Here is a 22,109-nt window from a genome sequence, read left to right as displayed (position 1 = left end):
GTGGCTGCCCTAAAGGGGGCGCACCAGCCCATGTGGGCTAGTGTGTTCCCTTCCACTTGGCTCACTAAGGCCCAATACTCTCCCGGTGCCTCCGGAACCCCTTCCGGCATTCCGATAACTTTCTGGTGCATTGTTGAAACTATTCCGGAGACCAAATAGCATCGTCCTATATATCAATCTTTACCCCCTAGACCATTCTGGAGCTCGTCGTCATGTCCGTGATCACATCTGGGACTCCGAACAACATTCGATCACCAAACCACATAACTCATATTATACCAAATCGACATCGAACGTTAAGTGTGCGGACCCTACGGGTTCGAGAACTATGTAGACATGACCAAGGAACCTCTCCGGTAAATAACCAATAACGGAACCTGGATGCCCATATTGGCTCCTACATATTCTACGAAGATCTTTATCGGTCGAACCGTTATGACAACATACGTAATTCCCTTTGTCCATCGGTATGTTATTTTCCCGAGATTCGATCGTCGGTATCTTCATACCTAGTTCAATCTCGTTACCGGAAAGTCTCTTTACTCGTTCCGTAATACATCACCTCGTGACTAACTCCTTAGTTGTTTGCTTGCAAGCTTATGATGTGTATTACCGAGAGGGCCCAAAGATGCCTCCGATACTCGGAGTGACAAATCCTAATTAATCTCGATCCATGCCAACTCAAGAAACACCTTCGGAGATACCTGTAGAGCATCTTTATAATCACCCAGTTACGTTGTGACGTTTGATAGCACATAAGGCATTCCTCCGGTATCCGGGAGTTGCATAATCTCATAGTCGAAGGAAAATGTATTTGACATGAAGAAAGCAATAGCAATAAAACTGAACGATCATTATGCTAAGCTAACGAATGGGTCTTGTCCATCACATCATTCTCCTAATGATGTGATCCCGTTATCAAATGACAACACATGTCTATGGTTAGGAAATCTTAACCATCTTTGATCAATGAGCTAGTGTAGTAGAGGCTCACTAGGGACACGGTATTTGTTTATGTATTCACACATGTATTTAAGTTTCCGATCAGTACAATTCTGGCATGAATAGTAAACCTTTAACATGAATAAGGAAATATAAAATAACAACTTTATTATTGCCTCTAGGGCATATTTCCTTCAATAATTCTTCTGTGCAGCAATGAGGATAATCCTCAAGTTATGGACCCAGTCCGTGTAGTTGCTACCATCATCTTTCAACTTAGCTTTCTCTAGGAACGCATTAAAATTCAGGGGAACAGTAGCACGGGCTATTGATCTACAACATAGATATGCAAATACTATCAGGACTAAGTTCATGATAAATTAAGTTCAATTAACCAAATTACTTAAGTACTCCCACTTAAATAGACATCCCTCAAATCTAAGTGATGCGTGATCCAAATCAACTAACCCATGTCCGATCATCACGTGAGATGGGGTAGTCATCAATGGTGAACATCTCTATGTTGATCATATCTACTATATGATTCATGTTCGACCTTTCAGTCTCCAGTGTTTCGAGGCCATGTCTGTACATGCTAGGCTCGTCAAGTTTAACCCAAGTATTCGGCATGTGCAAAACTGTCTTGCACCCGTTGTATGTGAACGTAGAGTCTATCACACCCGATCATCACGTGGTGTCTCAACATGACGAACTGTAGCAACGGTGCATACTCATGGAGAACACCTTCACCTTGAAATTTAGTGAAGGGATCATCTTATAATGCTACGGCAGTACTAAGCAAAATAAGATGCATAAAAGATAAACATCACATGCAATCAAAATATGCGACATGATATGGCCATCATCATCTTATGCTTTTGATCTTCATCTCCAAAGCATCGTCATGATCTCCACCGTCACCGGCTCGACACCTTGATCTCGATCGTCGCGTCGTGGTCGTCTTGCCAATTGTTGCTTCTACAACTATCGCTAACACATAGTGATAAAGTAAAGCAATTACATGTCGTATGCATTTCATACAATAAAGAGACAACCATAAGGCTCCTGCCGGTTTTCAGATATCTTACAAAACATGATCATCTCATACAATAACGTTTATCACATCATGTCTTGACCATATCACATCACAACATGCCCTGCAAAAACAAGTTAGACGTCCTCTACTTTGTTGTTGCAAGTTTTACGTGGCTGCTACGGGCTTCTAGCAAGAACCGTTCTCACCTACGCATAAAACCACAACAGTGTTTCGTCAAGTTTGTTGTTTTAACCTTCTTCAAGGACCGGCCGCAGTCAAATTCGATTAAACTAAAGTAGGAGAAACAGACACCCGCCAGCCACCTTTGTGCAAAACTAGTTGCATGTCTGTCGGTGGAACCGGTCTCATGTGCGTGGACATGTAAGGTTGGTCTGGGTCGCTTCATCCCACAATACCGCCGAATCAAAATAAGACGTTGGTGGTAAGCAGTATGACTATCACCACCCACAACTATTTGTGTTTTACTCGTGCATATCATCTACGCATAGACCTGGCTCATGATGCCACTGTTGGGAATCTAGGCATGGAAAACAAAAAAATTATATGCACACGCAATGATCTATCCATGGAGATGCATAGCAACGAGGGGAAGAGTGTTTCTACGTACCCTCGTAGACCGTAAGCGGAAGCATTTCACAACGCGGTTGATGTAGTCGAACTTCTTCTCACGTCAACCGATCAAGTACAAAACGCACGGCACCTCCGCGTTCTGCACACGTTCAGCTCGGTGACGTCCCTCGCCTTCTTGATCTAGCAAGTCGTCGAGGTAGTAGATGAGTTCCATCAGCACGACGGTGTGGTGACGGTGATGGTGAAGTGATCCTCGCAGGGCTTCGCCTAAGCACTACAAAGATATGACCGGGGGTGTAAACGGTTGAGGGGGGCGCCGCACACGGCTAAAACTATTGTCTCGTGTTTACTAGGGCCCCCCCCCCACATATATATAGGTGGGAGGGGGAGGAAGCAGCCAGGAGGGCGCCCCAAGTAGGCCGAATCCTACTTGGGGTCCTCCCCAAGTGGCGCCTCCTTTCCTTAATTGCCGGAGAAGAAAGGAAAGGGGGAAGAGAGAAGGAACGGGAGGCCGAATCCTCCCCCCTTTCCTTCCCCACTTGACCGGCTGCCATGGGGGGCGCGCCAGCCCCTTGTGGGCTGGTATGCTCCCCTCTTGTGGCCCAATAGGCCCAATATACTCCCGGGGGTGACCGGTATCCCCTCCGGTACTTCGATGACTATCTGGTTTTCTCCGAAACACTTCCGGTGTCCGAATACTAACCTCCAATATATCAATCTTTACCTCTCGGCCATTTAGAGACTCCTTGCATTGTCATGTCGTGATCTCATCCGGGACTCCGAACAACATTCGGTCACCAAATCACATAACTCATATAATACTATATCGTCATCAAACGTTAAGCGTACGGACCCTACGGGTTCGAGAACTATGTAGACATGACCGAGACACCTCTCCGGTCAATAACCAATAGCGGAATCTGGATGCCCATATTGGATCCTACATATTCTACGAAGATCTTTATCGGTTGAACCGTTATGACAACATACGTAATTCTCTTTGTCTATCGGTATGTTACTTGCCCGAGATTCGATCGTCGGTATCTTCATACCTAGTTGAATCTCGTTACCGGCAAGTCTCTTTACTCGTTCCGTAATACATCACCTCGTGACTAACTCCTTAGTCGTTTGCTTGCAAGCTTATGATGTGTATTATCGAGAGGGCCCAGAGATACCTCTCCGATACTCGGAGTGACAAATCCTAATCTCGATCTATGCCAACTCAACAAACACCTTCGGAGATACCTGTAGAGCATCTTTATAATCATCCAGTTACGTTGTGACGTTAGATAGCACACAAGGCATTCCTCCGGTATCCGGGAGTTGCATAATCTCATAGTCGAAGGAATATGTATTTGACATGAAGAATGCAATAGCAATAAAACTGAAAGGTCATAATGCTAGGCTAACGGATGGGTCTTTTCCATCACATCATTCTGCTAATGATGTGATCCCGTTATCAAATGACAACTCATGTCAATGGTTAGGAAACCTTAACCATCTTTGATCAACGAGCTAGTCTAGTAGAGGCTCACTAGGGACACCTTGTTTGTTTATGTATTCACACATGTATCAAGGTTTCCGATCAATACAATTCTAGCATGAATAATAAACCTTTATCATGAATAAGGAAACATAAAATAACAACTTTATTATTGCCTCTAGGGAATATTTCCTTCACTCTTTGCTCAACTGATCTATAAAAATCATAACAAAATTGATGGCCAATAGACTTCAAAAAATCATCCTGCAACTAGTCCACACAAACCAATATGGATTCATCAGAAACAGGTCTATACAAGACTGTCTGGATTCGGCATTAGAATTCATACATCAATGCCAGCAATCTAAGCAGCCAATGATTCTCTTGAAATTAGACTTTGAGAAGGCTTTTGACATGATTGAGCATGACACAATTATGGGCATCTCAAAAGCAAGAGGATTTTGGCAAAGATGGTTGAGGTGGACCAAGATGATTTTAAGTTCAAGTTACTCTTCAGTACTACTAAATGGGGTGCCTAGAAAACAATTTCATTGCAAGAGGGGAGTGAGACAAGGAGACCATACTCCCTGCTGCTCTTTGTTTTGGTTGCAGACTTCCTACAAACAATTTTGAATCAAGCAATGGAGGCAGGCCTCGTTCCACACCCTCTACCTTCAAACTCCAACCCAGACTTCCCAGTAATTCAGTATGCAGATGATACAATTCTGATCTTGCCAGCATGCCCTAGACAGCTTCAGCAAGTGGATAACCTTGTGAATCATTTTACTGCACACACAGGCTTGAAAATCAACTTTCACAAGTCAATCATGATCCCTCTTAATGTGGACACATCAGTGGTTAATCTACTACTCAATATCTTGGGCTGCACATAGGGAAACTTCCCTTTCACCTACCTGGGACTCCCACTTAGTGCAAATAGACTCAAGGCTGAAGATTTCACCCCCATTTGTTGGGAAATTGAGAGAAGATTGTCAGGATGCTCAACTATGCTATCTTATGATGGGAGACTTCTACTAATCAAGTCAGTTTTCTCTGCTTTGCCAATCTTCTTCATGAGCACGCTCCCGTTGGTTGCATCAATCTCCTCTCAAAACAGCAAATACCTGAGAGCATTCTCGTGGAGAAAATTTGGACAAATAATTGCTGGCCCTACTCTGATTGCATGGGACAACGTTTGTAGACCTAAAAACCAAGGGGGACTGGGTATATTAGATGTGACAACTCATAACAAGGCCCTGCTAATGAAGAACATTCACAAATTCCTAAACAAGCAGCCTCTGCCATGGGTGGAGTTGATATGGGAGACCTACTATTCCAAGTCTAATCCAGGAGACAAATTAGAAGGATCCTCTTGGTGGAAGAGTCGTCTGAAACTTCTTAAGGAATATAAAGATGATGCTATGTGCAAAATAGGAAATGGAAGTACTGTGTTACTTGATACGCCTCCAACGTATCTACTTTTCCTAACGCTTTTCCTCTTGTTGCAGACTCTAATTTGCATGATTTGAATGAAACTAACCCCGGACTGACGCTGTTTTCAGCAGAACTACCATGGTGTTGCTTTTGTGCAGAAATAAAAGTTCTCGGATGGAACGAAACTTCACGAGGAATTTTTATATAATAAATAAGAATTTCTGGAGCCAAGACCTGCTGGAGAGGGGCACCTGGGTGGGCACAACCCACCAGGGCGCGCCCTACTCTCCTGGCGTGCCCAGGTGGGTTGTCCCCACCTGATGGCCCCGCAGACCCTGAAACTGACGCTATAAAATCCTATTTTTCCAGAAAAAAATCAGGGAGAAAGAATTATCGCGATCCACGAGACGGAGCCGCTATCACCTCCTGTTCTTCATCGGGAGGCCAGATCTAGATTCCGTTTGGGGCTCCAGAGAGGGGCGTCTTCGTTCTTTGTCATCACCAACCCTTCTCCATCGCCAATTCCATGATGCTCCCCACCGGGAGTGAGTAATTCCTTCGTAGGCTCGCTGGTCGGTGAGGAGTTGGATGAGATTCATCATGTAATCGAGTTAGTTTGTTAGGGCTTGATCCCTAGTATCCACCATGTTCTTAGATTGATGTTGATATGACTTTGCTATGCTTAATGCTTGTCACTTTGGGCCCGGGTGCCATGAACTCAGATCTGAACCGTTTATGTTATCATCATTATATTCATGTTCTAGATCCGATCTTGCAAGTTATAGTCACCTACTAATGTTATGATCCGGCAACCCCCGAGTGACAATAGTCGGGACCACTCCCGGTGATGACCGTAGTTTGAGGAGTTCATGTATTCACTATGTGTTAATGCTTTGTTCCGGTTCTCTATTAAAAGGAGGACTTAATATCCCTTAGTTTCCAATATGGACCCCGCTGCCACAGGAGGGTAGGACAAAAGATGTCATGCAAGTTCTTTCCATAAGCATGTATGACTATTTACGGAATACATGCCTACATTATATTGACGGACTGGAGCTAGTGCCGTATCGCCCTAGGTTATAACTGTCTCATGATGAATATCATTCAACAAGTCACCGATCCAATGCCTGCGAATTTATCTTGTATTGTCCTTGCTAAGTTACTACTGTTATCATCACTGTTACACTTGCTACAAAATTACTACTATCACTGTTACCATTACCGTTGCTACTATCACTACTATCAAAACTATCATATTACTTTGCTACTGATTACTTGCTGCATACAATTAATCTCCAGGTGTGGTTGAATTGACAACTCAGCTGCTAATACCTTCAAATATTCTTTGGCTCCCCTCTATAAATTTGGGTTGAATACTCTACCCTCAAAAACTGTTGCGATCCCCTATACTTGTCGGTTATTAAGACCTTTTTCTGGCGCCGTTGCCGGGGAGCATATCTATATTTGTTGAGTCACTTGGGATTATTATCAACTTATCACTATGAAGAATCTAAAGGATGCTAAGACTAAGATATTTCCCTCGAAGACGAGGGGAGGTAAGGAACTGCCATCCAGTTCTGCTTTAGATTCACCTTCTGTTATAAGTAAACTTGCAACACCACCACATGCTATTAATTCTAATATGTCGCAAGTTATTGATGATGCTACTTCTACTATGAGTGATGCTAGTACCTTGCTTGATAAATATGATGTGCCACTTGGTGACTTTCTTGATGAACAAATTGCTAGAGTAATACAACATGATGTTGTTGAATCTGATGATGAGCTTGAAACTGAAACTCCTGAAACACCTGCTAGAACTAGCCTTCCTAGATATGAATTGCCTAAGGTACCAGAAGGTTATGTTATGAATGAGGAAACATCTAGAGATACTCTTGCTTGTAAGGATAAAGATGATCTAGAGAAATTATTATGCAAGTATAAAGAAAAATTTGTGAATGCTAGAATGAAATGTGATCCTAAGTTTGCTACTTCACCTATCTTTATTGATGATAAGTCTTATGAATTCTCTGTCGACCCAGAGTTAATTACTCTGGTTGAATCTGATCCTTTCCATGGTTATGAAACTGAAACTGTTGTGGCACATCTTACTAAGTTGAATGACATAGCCACCCTTTTTACTCATGATGAGAAGACTCGCTATTACTTTATGCTCAAATTATTTCCGTTCTCATTAAAGGGTGATGCTAAAGCTTGGTACAATACTCTTGCTCCTGGTTGTCTGCGTAGTCCCCAGAATATGATTTATTACTTCTCTGAAAAATATTTCCCTGCTCATAAGAAACAAACTGCTTTACAGGAAATATTTAACTTTGCGCAAACTACAGAAGAGAGTCTCCACAAGCTTGGAGGAGGCTTTGCCAATTACTTAATGCTTTGCCTGGTCATCCTCTTAAGAAAAATGAAATACTTGATATCTTCTATAATGGACTAACCGATGCTTCTGGGGACTTGCTGGTTGTGTTTTCAGGGAACGAACTATTGGGCAAGCTGAAGAATTATTGAATAACATATTGAAAAATTATGATGATTGGACTCTTTCTAGACCACCACCTAAACCCACTCCGAAGAAGAGGGGTATATTATATCTCAGTCCTGAAGATATGCAAGAGGCAAAGAAATCTATGAAGGAAAAGGGTATTAAAGCCGAGGATGTAAAATCTTTTACCTCCTATTGAAGAAATACATGGGCTTAATACACCACCACTGCCTAAGGTGGTAGAGGTAAATTCTTTAATGAAGTTCAATGATAATGATAATCCTCACAATATGCATCCTAGCCAATGCCTTTATGAGTTTGAAAACTACATTAGAAAACAAGATCACTTCAATGCAAATGTTATGAAACAATTGAAATATAATTCTGATATGATTGCTCACTTGAGTGACTTGTTATTTAGAATTTCAAATGATGTTAGAGGTGTTGGAAAACATGCTTCTATGGTTCAAACTTAGTTAGAACAAGTTACTAAATCTCAAAGAGAGTTGCTTGATGAAATGAATAATAATATACATGACTTTGTTGTTAGAGTTGCAACTAGAGGAAGTAAAATGACTCAGGAACCACTTTATCCCGAGGGACACCCAAAAAGAATGGAACAAGATTCACAAAGAGTTAACACTAATGCACCTGGTCCTTCTAAAAAGAAAAAGAAGAAGAAAAATGATAGGACTTTGCATGCTTCTAGTGAACCTAAAGTTGAAAAACCTCCTGATAATGATAATGAAACCTCTATCTCTGATGCTGAAACTCAATCTGGTAATGAACACTCACCTGGTGATAATGAAAAAGATAATGATGAGGATCATGAAGACTCTCAAACAAATAATGAAAAAGAACCAGATAATGATGTTGAGATAGAACCACATGTTGATCTTGATAACCCACAACCTAAGAAAAAAAGGTATGATAAAAGAGACTTCACTGCTAGAAAACACGGTAAAGAAAGAGAACCGTGGGTTCAAAAACCTATGCGTTTTCCACCCAAGTCAACTAAAAAGAAAGATGATGAAGAATTTGAACGCTTTGCTGAAATGCTGAGGCCAGTCTTTTTGCGTACTCGCTTGACTGATATCCTTAAAATGCATCCTTATGCAAAGTATATGAAAGACATCATCACTAATAAGAGAAAAATACCGGAAGCTGAGATCTCCACTATGCTTGCTAATTATACTTTTAAAGATGGAGTACCTAAAAAACTTGGAGATCCGGGAATACCAACTATACCTTGCTCCATCAAAAAGAATTATGTGAAAACTACTTTGTGTGATTTAGGAGTAGGTGTTAGTGTTATGCCTTTCTCCTTATATAAAAGACTTGATTTGAATAAAATCACACCTACTGAAATATCTTTGCAAATGGCTGACAAATCGACTGCCATACCTATCGATATTTGTGAGGATGTGCACGTTGTTGTTGCTAATGTTACTATTTTGACTGACTTTGTTATACTTGAGATGCCCGAGGACGACAACATGTCGATTATCCTTGGTAGACCCTTCTTGAATACTGCAGGGGCTGTTATTGATTGTAATAAAAGCAAGACCACTTTTCATATCAATGGTAATGAACATACGGTGCACTTTCCGAAGAAACAATTCCAAGTGAATGGTATTAAAGTTATTGAAAAATCTCCGACAATCACTATTGGAAGTTTTCAAATACCTCTACCTACTGTCAAAAAGAAATATGAAATGCTTATTGTTGGGGACATTCATATCATATCCCCATTGAGGTAACTTAGTGATTTACGAAAGTTCTTCGGTTTCATGCTAATCGAAAGTGGTTGTTAATAAGACCTGATCAACCTTATTAATGAATCATTTTTTAGCGGTATAAAGTTGATGAATTTAGTAAGCACTACCTTCTATCCTTACTCTTTGTTTTATGTTTTGTTTAGTTAAATAAAATAAAATGCCATGTTTTGTCTGTTTTCTGAATTTCCCGTGCAATAAAAAAATGACCCAAAAATAAAAGTTCTCAGAATGTTCTGAAAATTTAATACGATTTTTTCTGAATATTTTCTGAATTTCTGGTGCAAATAATATCAGAGGGAGGTGCACCAGGTGGGCACAACCCACCTGGGTGCGCCAGGACCCCCAGGCGCGCCCTGGTGGGTTGTGGTCCCCACATGGGCCCCCTCACTTATCCCTTCATCCCACATCATCACTTACCTCCAGAAAAAAATCTCCATTTCTCTCTCTCCCGTGCTCTTGCTCTCAAACCCGTGGATTTCGATCTCTTTGCTCGAAGCTCCATTTCTAAAACTGTTTTGGGGGATTGTTGCTTGGTATGTGACTCCATCGTTTCTCCAATTAGTTTTTGTTTTAGTGGTTTATATTTTGAATAATTAGCTACTCTTGGTGCTGCTATAGATGAGCTTGCATGTTAAATTCTTAGAGTTCTAAGTAGTTTGAATGCTTGCTATGGCCTCTATGCATCCCTATGAGTAGTTGGTATCATTTTTGTTGAGAAAATTGTGTGGGCTAATAAATTTCAGAATTTTTGTTCATAGGAAAACCATGAGTATCTTTAGGAAGTTTGGCTCTAAGAAGAACTCCAAGGGTGTTATTGGGGAGTCATCTGATAGTGATCTCCATCCTTGGAGGTTGGCGGAAGTATGGCCGTGTGAATGGCCGCACACCCCGTTCCTGGAAGAGGTTGGAATCCTTCAAGAGTTCACACAATATGCTGCTAATGTCGGCCTCACCGACTTCATCGCAGATGACTGTGAATAGCGTCAAATCCTCACAAACATCTTTGTTCAAAGTTTTACTTTCTTTCCTAGAATAAACCTCCTGAAGTGAGCTTTGATTTATATGTTGAAAACCATCAGATACCACTCACTGAGTTTTGTAACATATGCATGATCCCTTCTGATGGGAGCTTAGCTGAGCCTAGGCCGGCTAGGTTTGAGGCCTTTTATCGCACTTTGACAGTGGGAGATGAGAGAGGGGTGTCAACTACCACTTCCGCTGGCTTGCATTTTCCTGCTGTTCATTACTTTGCACTTTTCATTACAAAATGCTTGCTTGCTAGGGAGAAGGTGGGTGCACTTAGTTCACCAGACCTTGTTGTTTTACGTCATGCATTAGAGGGCGACAACACTCATAGCTTGGGAGCTATTGTGGCTCGTCGCCTCCATATTAATAAGTCCCAGAGTAAAATACATGGTGGGATCTTTGCTCCTCGTTTGGCGGCTCACTTTAATGTTGAGATACGCCCTCATGATTACCCTCTGACCAAGGTTTACCTAGACCGCGCCACGGAACACCATCATTTTCTTGCACGAGATTATCCTAACATCCCTATTCCTTATAACCTGGTTTTTAGCATTGAAACTCGTGATATTATTCCTTTGCCTGCACCTGCTTTGTTTGATCCTGTTGCCAGGGGCGGATATAGGATTATGCCTGCGGACATCATCGCCTACTGGAACGCTCAGGCTGCCGCGGAGGCAGCACAGGAACCTCAGCAATAGGATGAGTGGATGCCCGCTCCTCAGCACCCCGACTACTATCCAGGCTACTGATCGACTACCAAGCTAGGCTAAAAGCCTAAGCTTGGGGGAAGCCTAAGCTTGGGGGAGTACGTGTTTCTCACCGACATTACATTCATGTCCACGTATTTCTATTTGTCGGTGTTCACACTTTTTCATTGTATCATCCATGCTTAGATTTGTTTTCTTGCCTTCTTCTTGTGTGTTTGAAAAACTTTAGAAAAACCAAAAAAAATAGTTGTGGCAAGTTTACTTTCTATGCATGCTTAGCAGTAGCACTAAAAAGAAAAACCCAAAAAGATTTCCTTGTTCTTCTTTTTGCTTGTTGGGAGTTTTCCCGTGTAAATAGTTTTCCTCGTTTTTGCTTTTCCCTTTTTATTTGCTTGTTCAAGAAAACCAAAAACTCCAAAAATATTTCAATGTGTTTCTCTGAATTTCTTTTCTTTTTATTCGAGTCTTACCGAGGAGAAGACCACGATGAAAATGTTGAGTGGCTCTCATATTAATAAATGTTAATCTAATAAAGAGCCCATTTTACCTTGTCTTCTCTTGTTGAATAAAATGTTTTGCAGATTCTAGCTTAGTCCATGACACTCTTGCACTATTATTATTTTCATATCGTTCGGTCGTGCAAGTGAAAGGCAATAATGACGATATTCGATGAACTGGCCGTGGCAGAGAGAAACGGGTATGAACTTGACTTGTTGTTTTTGTGTAAATATGTTTAACCAAGTATCCATGATTCAGCCCATTATGATTAAACATGTTTGCAATAATAATTAGAGATTATAGTTTCTCATGCCATGCATACGTAGCTAGGAGTGGATAATGATTTATCTTGGATATCAACATTGCATTAAAATGATTGTGATGTAGTATGATGATATGGTATCTTCCTCTGAATGTTCGAGTGGCTTGACTTGGCACATGTTCATGCATGTAGTTGAATCAAAACCAACATAGCCTCTATGATATTTATGTTCATGGTGTTCATATCCTACTCATGCTAGTGTCCAATGTTACTTATGCATAATGCATGTTTATGACCGTTGTTGCTCTCTAGCTCGCCGCTTCTCAATCTAATTGCTAGCCTTCGCCTGTACTAAGTGGGAACTCTGCTTGTACATCAAAAACCTTGAACCCAAAGTTATTCCAGCTGAGTCCACCATACCTACCTATATGCGGTATTACCCTGCCGTCCTAAGTAAATTTACATGTGCCACCTCTAAAAACTTCAAATGAATATCCTTTTTGTGTGCCTGGATCATTCATGGAACGACAGGAGGTGGTCGGTATCTTCCATGCTAAGTGGGTTATTCTCAGGTCGAGTGTTTATTCACTCGCCATCGCACGAGAAAAGGGCGGTAATAGGGATTCCCAGTCCCGAACTCAAAAATGCAAATAATTAAACAAAACTCCCTCGGGACTGTTGTTGGTTTGGAGGGCACCCGTTGTTTCGGACAAGCCATGGAATGTGATTGTTGGTGGAGGGGGAGTAAACCTTTACTTTTATCGCTTGGGAACCGCCACTAGAGTGCTTAGCATGGAAGATATTGATAACTGATGGTCGTGAAGTAAATGAGAAGGGTGCATGTCTCAAAATATCATTTACCTCTGTTTTAAAACTTGAGCTCTAGCACCTCTGCAAATCACTGCTTCCCTCTGCGAAGGGACTATCTATTTACTTTTATGTTGTGTCATCACCTTCTAAAACAAGCGCTAGAACCTGAGAGCACAACTGTCATGACTTATGCATTGTGTGAAGCTAATGTTGGGTGCATCATGACTGGGTCTTTTCTACCATGAATTACAATGTTTAGTCGCTGCTTGAACTTTGGAGGTGCTCTGCATTTATGTTTTGCGGTCTCAGAAAGGGCTAGCGAGATACCACTATTGTCATATTATATCATGGTTGTTTTGACAACGTGTTGCTGTTTGAAATATCTTATTATTGCTCGCTAGCTGATTATGTTATTGATATGAGTCAATATAATTTTTAAGAGTTATTGTCGGCATGGTTAGTTATAATGTTGGCTGAAAACCTGGGTGCTATTTAAGCTTATTTATGCAAACAAGAGTAAAAGAGTTCGTAAAAGTTTTTCTTTTTCACTTTCAGCTTATCAACTGAATTGCTTGAGGACAAGCAAAGGTTTAAGCTTGGGGGAGTTGATACGTCTCCAACGTATCTACTTTTCCTAACGCTTTTCCTCTTGTTTCGGACTCTAATTTGCATGATTTGAATGAAACTAACCCCGGACTGACGTTGTTTTCAACAGAACTACCATGGTGTTGTTTTTGTGCAGAAATAAAAGTTCTCGGAATGGAACGAAACTTCGCGAGGAATTTTTATATAATAAATAAGAATTTCTGGAGCCAAGACCTGCTGGAGAGGGGCACTTGGGTGGGCACAACCCATCAGGGCGCGCCCCCCTCTCCTGGCGCGCCCAGGTGGGTTGTCCCCACCTGGTGGCCCCGCAGACCCTGAAACCGACGCTATAAAATCCTATTTTTCAAGAAAAAATCAGGGAGAAAGAATTATCACGATCCACGAGACGGAGCCGCTGTCACCTCTTGTTCTTCATCGGGAGGCCAGATCTGGAGTCCGTTTGGGGCTCCGGAGAGGGGGATCTTCGTTCTTCGTCATCACCAACCTTTCTCCATCGCCAATTCCATGATGCTCCCCGCCGGGAGTGAGTAATTCCTTCGTAGGCTCGCTGGTCGGTGAGGAGTTGGATGAGATTCATCACGTAATCGAGTTAGTTTTGTTAGGGCTTGATCCCTAGTATCCACTATGTTCTTAGATTGATGTTGCTATGACTTTGCTATGCTTAATGCTTGTCACTTTGGGCCCCGGTGCCATGAACTCCGATCTGAACCGTTTATGTTATCATCATTATATTCATGTTCTAGATCCGATCTTGCAAGTTATAGTCACCTACTACGTGTTATGATCCGGCAACCCACGAGTGACAATAGTCGGGACCACTCCTGGTGATGACCCTAGTTTGAGGAGTTCATGTATTCACTATGTGTTAATGCTTTGTTCCGGTTCTCTATTAAAAGGAGGCCTTAATATCCCTTAGTTTCCAATATGGACCCCGCTGCCACGGGAGGGTAGGACAAAAGATGTCATACAAGTTCTTACCATAAGCACGTATGACTATTTACGGAATACGTGCCTACATTATATTGACGAAATGGAGCTGGTGCCGTATCGCCCTAGGTTATAACTGTCTCATGATGAATATCATCCAACAAGTCACCTATCCAATGCCTACGAATTTATCTTATATTGTCCTTGCTAAGTTACTACTGTTATCATCACTGTTACACTTGCTATAAAATTACTGCTATCACTGTTACCGTTACCGTTGCTACTGTCACTACTATCAAAACTATCATATTACTTTGCTACTGATTACTTGCTGCAGATAATTAATCTCCAGGTGTGGTTGAATTGACAACTCAGCTGCTAATACCTTCAAATATTCTTTGGCTCCCCTTGTGTCGAATCTATAAATTTGGGTTGAATAATCTACCCTCGAAAATTGTTGCGATCCCCTATACTTGTGGGTTATCATTACTATGGCATGATACATGGCTAGACCAACCTCTCAAAGAGAAATTTCCCGAGCTTCACTCATATGCATTGGATGAATTTCTTTCAGTCAGAAATTAGACAACCCAATAGGACCTCTCCCAGTTGTTTTATACACCAATGTGCACTCAAGCCTATGACCAGTTCCTATTGCTACAAGACTCAATAGAAAATCAGGTGTAGACTCAGGCAAATGATCAATGGATTTGCAAAGGTCAGAAAGGCAAATTTTCCTCCATTACAATGTACCATAACCTGCAACCACATCAGGAGAAGCAAATAATATTCAAATGGCTCTGGAAGAATGCATGTAGACTCAGACATAAAATTTTCTTCTAGTTGTTACTCCATGACAGAGTAAACACAAGAAATCTGCTCAACATGAAAAGCTTTCATCTGGATTGCTATGAATGTGTGCTATGCAATGATAGGACAGAAGAGACTCTGATACATCTCTTTTGGGATTGTGATTTTGTACAAAATTGTTGGCACAGTGTGTTGCCAAGGAGAAAACTCGGAATATCCTCATCAGGTGACATTCAACTCATGTACCAACTACTTCCCAAAGGTATTGCCATGGAGATTATTATCCAAGGATGTTGGGGAACTTGGTGTCAAAGAAATGGAAAAAGTTCAGAAATGAAGCACAAAGTGTGAGATGCTGGAAGTTCAGGCTAAAAGAGGATCTGAGCTTATTGGCTCATAGGATAAAAGCAAAGCATTTAAACACATTGCATAAGTGGATTAGGAATCATCTAGAATGATACCTTAAGAAGTTCTTTAGTCTTTTATCTGCCATCATGTTAGAAAAAGCGGGAATAGGATAGATTATTTTAGCTCCTTTCTTTTGTATATTTTGTAAATATCCTTATTATTAATGGAAAATACCGTAGAACAATTGGTTTCTAGATTTCTTACTTACCCATGCAATGTTCCAAGGAGTTTCTTGAACCATCGGTTGGAAGAGTCAAGTTTCACATTAAATACATACCAATTCCTTTAACCCTGAATTTGACGCCGGCTAAAAAAGTATTGTAACTGACTAACAGTTTGAAGATTGTATCGCGGGAAAAATAACTCCAATGAGGGTTTGCTTCACGAAATGTTCTGATTTTCATTTTTACAGTTTGAGGATTGCGTCGTAGGAAAAACAACAAGCAAGGAAATGTTCTTTTTCGTATATACTCCCTCCGTACCGAAATACTTGTAGTTGAGAAAACTAGTACAAGTTCCCCCAACTATAAATATTTCGGTACAGAGGTGGTATAAGACAATCAGCACTCCTGAGAAATGTGGTGTGGTATATAACCCTGCCCGGGCTCTGACCATTTTGTTGTGCTATACTGCTATTAGGGCATCTCCAACGTCGATCCGTGAATTTCCTCCCGCATTTGCCCGTGTACAGGGGAGGCTGATACTTCTCCAATGTATCAATAATTTTTTATTGTTCCATGCTATTATATTATCTGTTTTGGATGTTTTATATGCATTAATATGCTATTTTATATTATTTTTGGGACTAACTTATTAACCTAGAGCCCAGTGCCAGTTTCTATTTTTCCTTGTTTTTGAGTTTTACAGAAAAGGAATATCAAACGGAATAAAACTTTCACGATGATTTTTCTTGAGCCAGAAGACATCCACGGAGCTTGGAGAGGGGGGCAGAAGAGTCCCGAGGGCACCACAAGCCCTTAGGGCGCGCCCTCGGGGGGCTAGCTTGTGGGCCACCTGGGACTCCTCCAACCCTAATTTTTGCTCTACAAATCCCCAAATATTCCCAAACGACCGGAAGCGTCCGCCAAAATACTTTTCTGCCGCCGCAAGCCATTGTTCCCGTGAGATCCCATCTTGGGCCTTTTCCGGCACCCTGCCGGAGGGGGATTCGATCACGGAGGGCATCTACATCAACTCTATTGCCCTTCCGATGAAGCGTGAGTAGTTTACCACGGACCTACTGGTCCATAGCTAGTAGCTAGATGGCTTCTTCTCTCTCTTTGATCTTCAATACCATGGTCCCCTCGATGTTCTTGGAGTTCTATCTGATGTAATATTCTTTTGCGGTGTGTTTGTCGAGATCCGATGAATTGTGGATTTATGATCAGATTATCTATGAATATTATTTGAGTCTTTTCTGAATTCTTATATGCATGATCAAATATCTTTGTATTTCTCTTTGAATTATCGGTTTGGTTTGGCCAACTAGATTGGTTCTTCTTGTAATGGAGAGGTGCTTAGTTTTGGGTTCAATCTTACGGTGTCCTCACCCAGTGACATAGTAGGGGTAGCGAGGCACGTATTGTATTATTGCCATCAAGGGTAAAAAGATGGGGTTTTCACCATATTGCTTGAATTTATCCATCTACATCATGTCATCTTACTTAAGGCATTACTCCGTTCTTATGAACTTAATACTCTAGATGCATGCTGGATAGCGGTCGACGTGTGGAGTAATAGTAGTAGATGCAGGCAGGAGTCGGTCTACTTGACACGGACGTGATGCCTATATTCATGATCATTGCCTTGGATATCGTCATAACTTTGCGCTTTTCTATCAATTGCTCGACAGTAATTTTTTCACCCATCGTATTATTTTCTTTCAAGAGAGAAGCCTCTAGTGAAATCTATGGCCCCCGGTCTATTTTCCATCATATATTTTCATATCTATAAGCCAAAAAACCCAAAAATACTATGCTGCAATTTATTTGTTTTTACTTTGTTTTACGTTTTAGTAATCTTTTATATCTATCTCTATCAGATCTCATCCTTGCAAGTGACCGTGAAGGGATTGACAACCCCTTTATCGCGTTGGGTGCAAGTGTTTGATTGTTTGGGCGGGTGCATTGGAGACTTGTGTGTACCTCCTACTAGATTGATACCTTGGTTCTCAAACTGAGGGAAATACTTATCTCTACTTTGTTGCATCACCCTTTTCTCTTCAAGGGAAAAACCAACCCAAGCTCAAGAAGTAGCAGAGGCTAGTCTGCGAACACGGATGCGGGAGGACGACATCCAACGTCGGCCACATACATCCAGCATTCCTCTTTTTTTTCAAGTCCGCACCATCAAATAGCCGCATTCAAAGGGTACAGACGTTCAAATAGCCGCATGCAGAACTAGTTCAAATTTAAAAAAGTTCAAATATTACATCCCAACATTGTTGTCCCCTTTGACCGCCCACTGATGCTCGATCCAATCTTCTTTCGGCTGCTCATGAGTTGCTTGATGCCGAATTTGTTGATGCATTTGAATAAACTCTTCAAATATGGCTGGATTCTGGTCTGGAAGTTGGATAGGATCACTCATGTTCTCAAATTCCAAAGCTGCGGCAGCATCGTCACCCTAATCCTCGATGATCATGTGCATGATCACACAGCATGTCATCACCTCCCACAAAGTTTCCAGATCCCATTGTTTAGCAGGTCCACAAACAACTGCAAAATGGTCTTACATAACTCCAAATGCCCTCTCGACATCCTTTCTAGCTGCTTCTTATCTTTGGGCAAAGTGAGCCTTTTTTCCGGCCAACTAGGTTTGAGATGGTGCTGATAAAGGTAGCCCATGGAGGATAGATACTGTCAACCAGATAGTAGCCCATATTGTACTCATGTCCGTTGATAGTATAGTGGCAAGGAGGAGATTTTCCTTCAGTCAGACTCGCAAACAACAGATCACTGCAGCACATTGATGTCATTGCGAGACCCGGGCATGCCAAATAAAGCATGCCAAATCCAAAGATCTCGTGATGCAACTGCTTCAAGAATGATGGTGGGCTTCTTAACATGACCCTGATATTGCCCTTGTAAAGCCTTCGTGCAGTTATTCCATTTCCAATGCATGCAGTCAAGAGATCCAAGCAAACCTGACCACCCTCTTGCTTCTCCACCCTCTTGCTTCTGAGATTGCCAAGAGCCTCTCGGTGTCTGCCACAGTTGGTTCTCCCAGTCTCAGATACTGAGGTCCGAACACCTCGACCACGACAGTTTGCAAACCTGACCATGGCATCTTCGCAGGTGCTCTCACACATTCGTAGGTACACATCCCACGAATCAGCGGTCGTCCCATATGCTAGAGTGCGGTTGTGCACTTTTGGTAACCAGAGAAGCCAATCGTTCCCACGGCGTCCTTCTTCGGGAGGAAGTAGTCGTCGTACGACCGGACGCCATGGTACAAACGATCAAAGACAATCTTGCGCATCCGAAAATGCCGGCAAAAATGGTCAGTGAATAGTAGTCGGCCATCAGTGTCAAATGGCCGCGCGCCCAGTTGGGGTTGAGCACTCGATGACCCTTGATCGAGCCCTTGAAATTGAGAACATGCTCCTTCGCGTCTTCAAGGACCGCCTGCATCATTGTCGTCTCGTCGGAGTACTCCTCCTCATCCGACGAGTCATCGGACGATTCAACATAATGCTCGTACATGTACTCCAAATCGGAATCCATTGCTAAAAAGAAGAATGGACAACTGTTTTTAGCTCTGGCGATTCATCGAACAGTTGTCATGCATGGTGAGAATAGCAGTAGTGGATGGTACCTGGCGGGGCGGTCGGAGGATAGGGGTTGAACGGATGCGGGGGAGAAGCGGGGTGGAGCCCTGCTGGAGCGTTGTAGGTGCCGGAGACATAGAGTTTCGGCAGGGGTGTGGCGTGATGGTCGGGGTGGTCGGTGGTGGAACGGCGGCCAAGGCAAAGACAGAAAGAATAAAGAAAATGAGAAGGATGGAATCACAGGTCCAGGAAGGATTTTGGGTGGCCCGAAATGTCGGATTCCTAAGTTTCGCGTGTCCGGGCTCCCGCAAAGCTCCCTCACTTTTGTCTGCGGTTTGCGGAAGAAATCTCGTCCGGACCGTCTCACGGACCGATACAAACTCACGTTGAATGGCTTCCACGGTCTGGACGGTTGCGGGATGTATGAGGGTCGACGTTAGAGATGCCCTTACAAAGCTCCCTCCTGCACTTTATTGCTTGGCTAGTTGTGCTGATGTAAAAAGGAGAACAATAGCCTAAATGTTCCAGAAGAAATATGTAGAATTTCGATGTTATATCGATGCACATACAACACCCTAAGGCCCCGCTTGGATTGAGTGTAATTTAGTATGGGTGTATCAATTTTACAAGTGACGCGGTAAAGGGAATTAGCTGCAGCCGTCGGATGTAAAATAACTCCCAGAGAGCAGGGATGGGAACACGGGACGGGAGCAGGCAAGCCCCGTCCGTATTTTACAGGATTAGGACGTGCTTGGCATGAGGGTATTTTTATATACACGTGTATAATACGTACTTACTATAGCATTAAGGTTCAGCTGTACTGACCTACCAACCTACAGTCCCGTGAAGACTCCTCCCGTGTCGCCCTTGCGCGGCGACCGGGGGGAACCCTAGCGCCGCCGCATCCTCGTCCCTCCCCTGACCTCTCCTCCTCGCCGCCGCTGGGGCGCGCCGCCGGGCAAAGCCCGGCCGACGTCGGCGGCGGCGGGATCTCTTCTCCCATGGCTCGCTGGATCTGGCGCGGGTGGATCGCGGCGGTGGTTGGCGGCGCGCTGGAGGCGGGGCGCGCCGGCGCGGGCTTGGGGGCGACGGCAGGGCTCACGCTCGCGGTTTCCCCTGGTGTGTGTGGGAGTCCGCTCGGGGCGCGCGGCGGCGGCCCTTGGCAAGCGGTGGTGGGCGCTGGGCTCTCGGCGGCGCTCCGGTGTGTGCAGGCGGTCCCTGTGCGCGGTCGGCGGCTCCGGCTCTGACCCGGACGGCGCGGGGGATGGCGGTGGCCCGGCGTGGCCGGCGATCTGGATGCGGTGGTGCCGGCGGCTCCATGATCTGTTGGTGCTTCAGTGTTCTGCCTGGTAGTGCTGGTGATGACGGCGGCCCGTGCACGAGAGTTGGATCCCTTCGAACTGATCTGGGTGAAAACTTGCCTTCGGCGTCTGCTAAGACCGGCGGTGGCGGTGCTATCTGGGTCGTTCCCTTCTTGAAGGCATCGCCGTGGAGAAGTTTAAGGCCACTCTCTGCTACCTCTTGGGGAAACCGTAGATCGGATGATCGGATGACGGCGGCGCTCTGGTGTCGTTCCTCCCTTGGGGGCGTCATTCTTGGAGATACACACGTGATCGAGGGACCAGAGGACGGATTCTTTGGTGGAACGGTGCTTCATCCTACACACTGATGGCAACGGATCTTGACGGCGTGGCGCAGTGCAGATTCGGAGTTCGCTGTGGGAGGATGGACTCGCGCAGGAGGACGACGTTGTCGGGCGTCGTGGTGGCGTCGATGGCAGAGAGACCTGCCACGGTACATGCAATAGTACAGCTCTGAAGATGGATTGGTGGCAGGTGGTTGCGGCGGCCTCATACCCGGCAGGCGTCCTGGTTGAGGAGTGCGCCGGACTGGTAGGTGCCCCATACCCGGCAGGCGTCCTGGTTGGGACCTTAGGTCTTAGATGTTTAGGTTTGGCTGCGATGTCTGTTTGGTATTAGGCCCAGACTATCTGCGCCCCTTCATCAATTGGATAGGTGTAGCAACAGTTGTTGCTTAGACGGTGGCTTTAGTCTTCCTGTTGTATGACTTTGTAAGGTCTTATAAGAATAATTAATAAAGTGGTCGTATGCATCGCCCAGATGCAGAGGCCGGGGGTCATCCTCCTTTTCTAAAAAAATTGTATAATACCGGCCACACTTGATTTTGAGCTGGACAGAAAAACGACGTATATTGCGCCCTGGAACGCCAATCCAATCAGGGCCTTAGACTAATTTTCGGGCGGAAACGAAACAGACGTCCGTCCGGGGGTGGAGAAGGAAACACGATAATCCAAGCACGGCCTAAAAGATAACAAGGTTTTAACCGACACCAAGTAGGCAGAATGACAAGTACTTGCAAACACCTAAACATCCCAAAATACAATCTAACAGTGTTATCCGTCGACACGTCACTATTCAACAATTCCTGCACAACTTCTACGGCTCTGAAACTTCCAAAGGAAAGCTCCAAGCATTTGTTTTTTATAAGCCATGTAACAGGAA

Source organism: Aegilops tauschii, chromosome 5, assembly GCF_002575655.3.
Source record: "Aegilops tauschii subsp. strangulata cultivar AL8/78 chromosome 5, Aet v6.0, whole genome shotgun sequence".
In the NCBI taxonomy this organism is placed as follows: Eukaryota; Viridiplantae; Streptophyta; class Magnoliopsida; order Poales; family Poaceae; genus Aegilops; species Aegilops tauschii.
The sequence above is the reverse complement of the archived record's forward strand: the minus strand, read 5'-3'. Positions refer to the sequence as shown.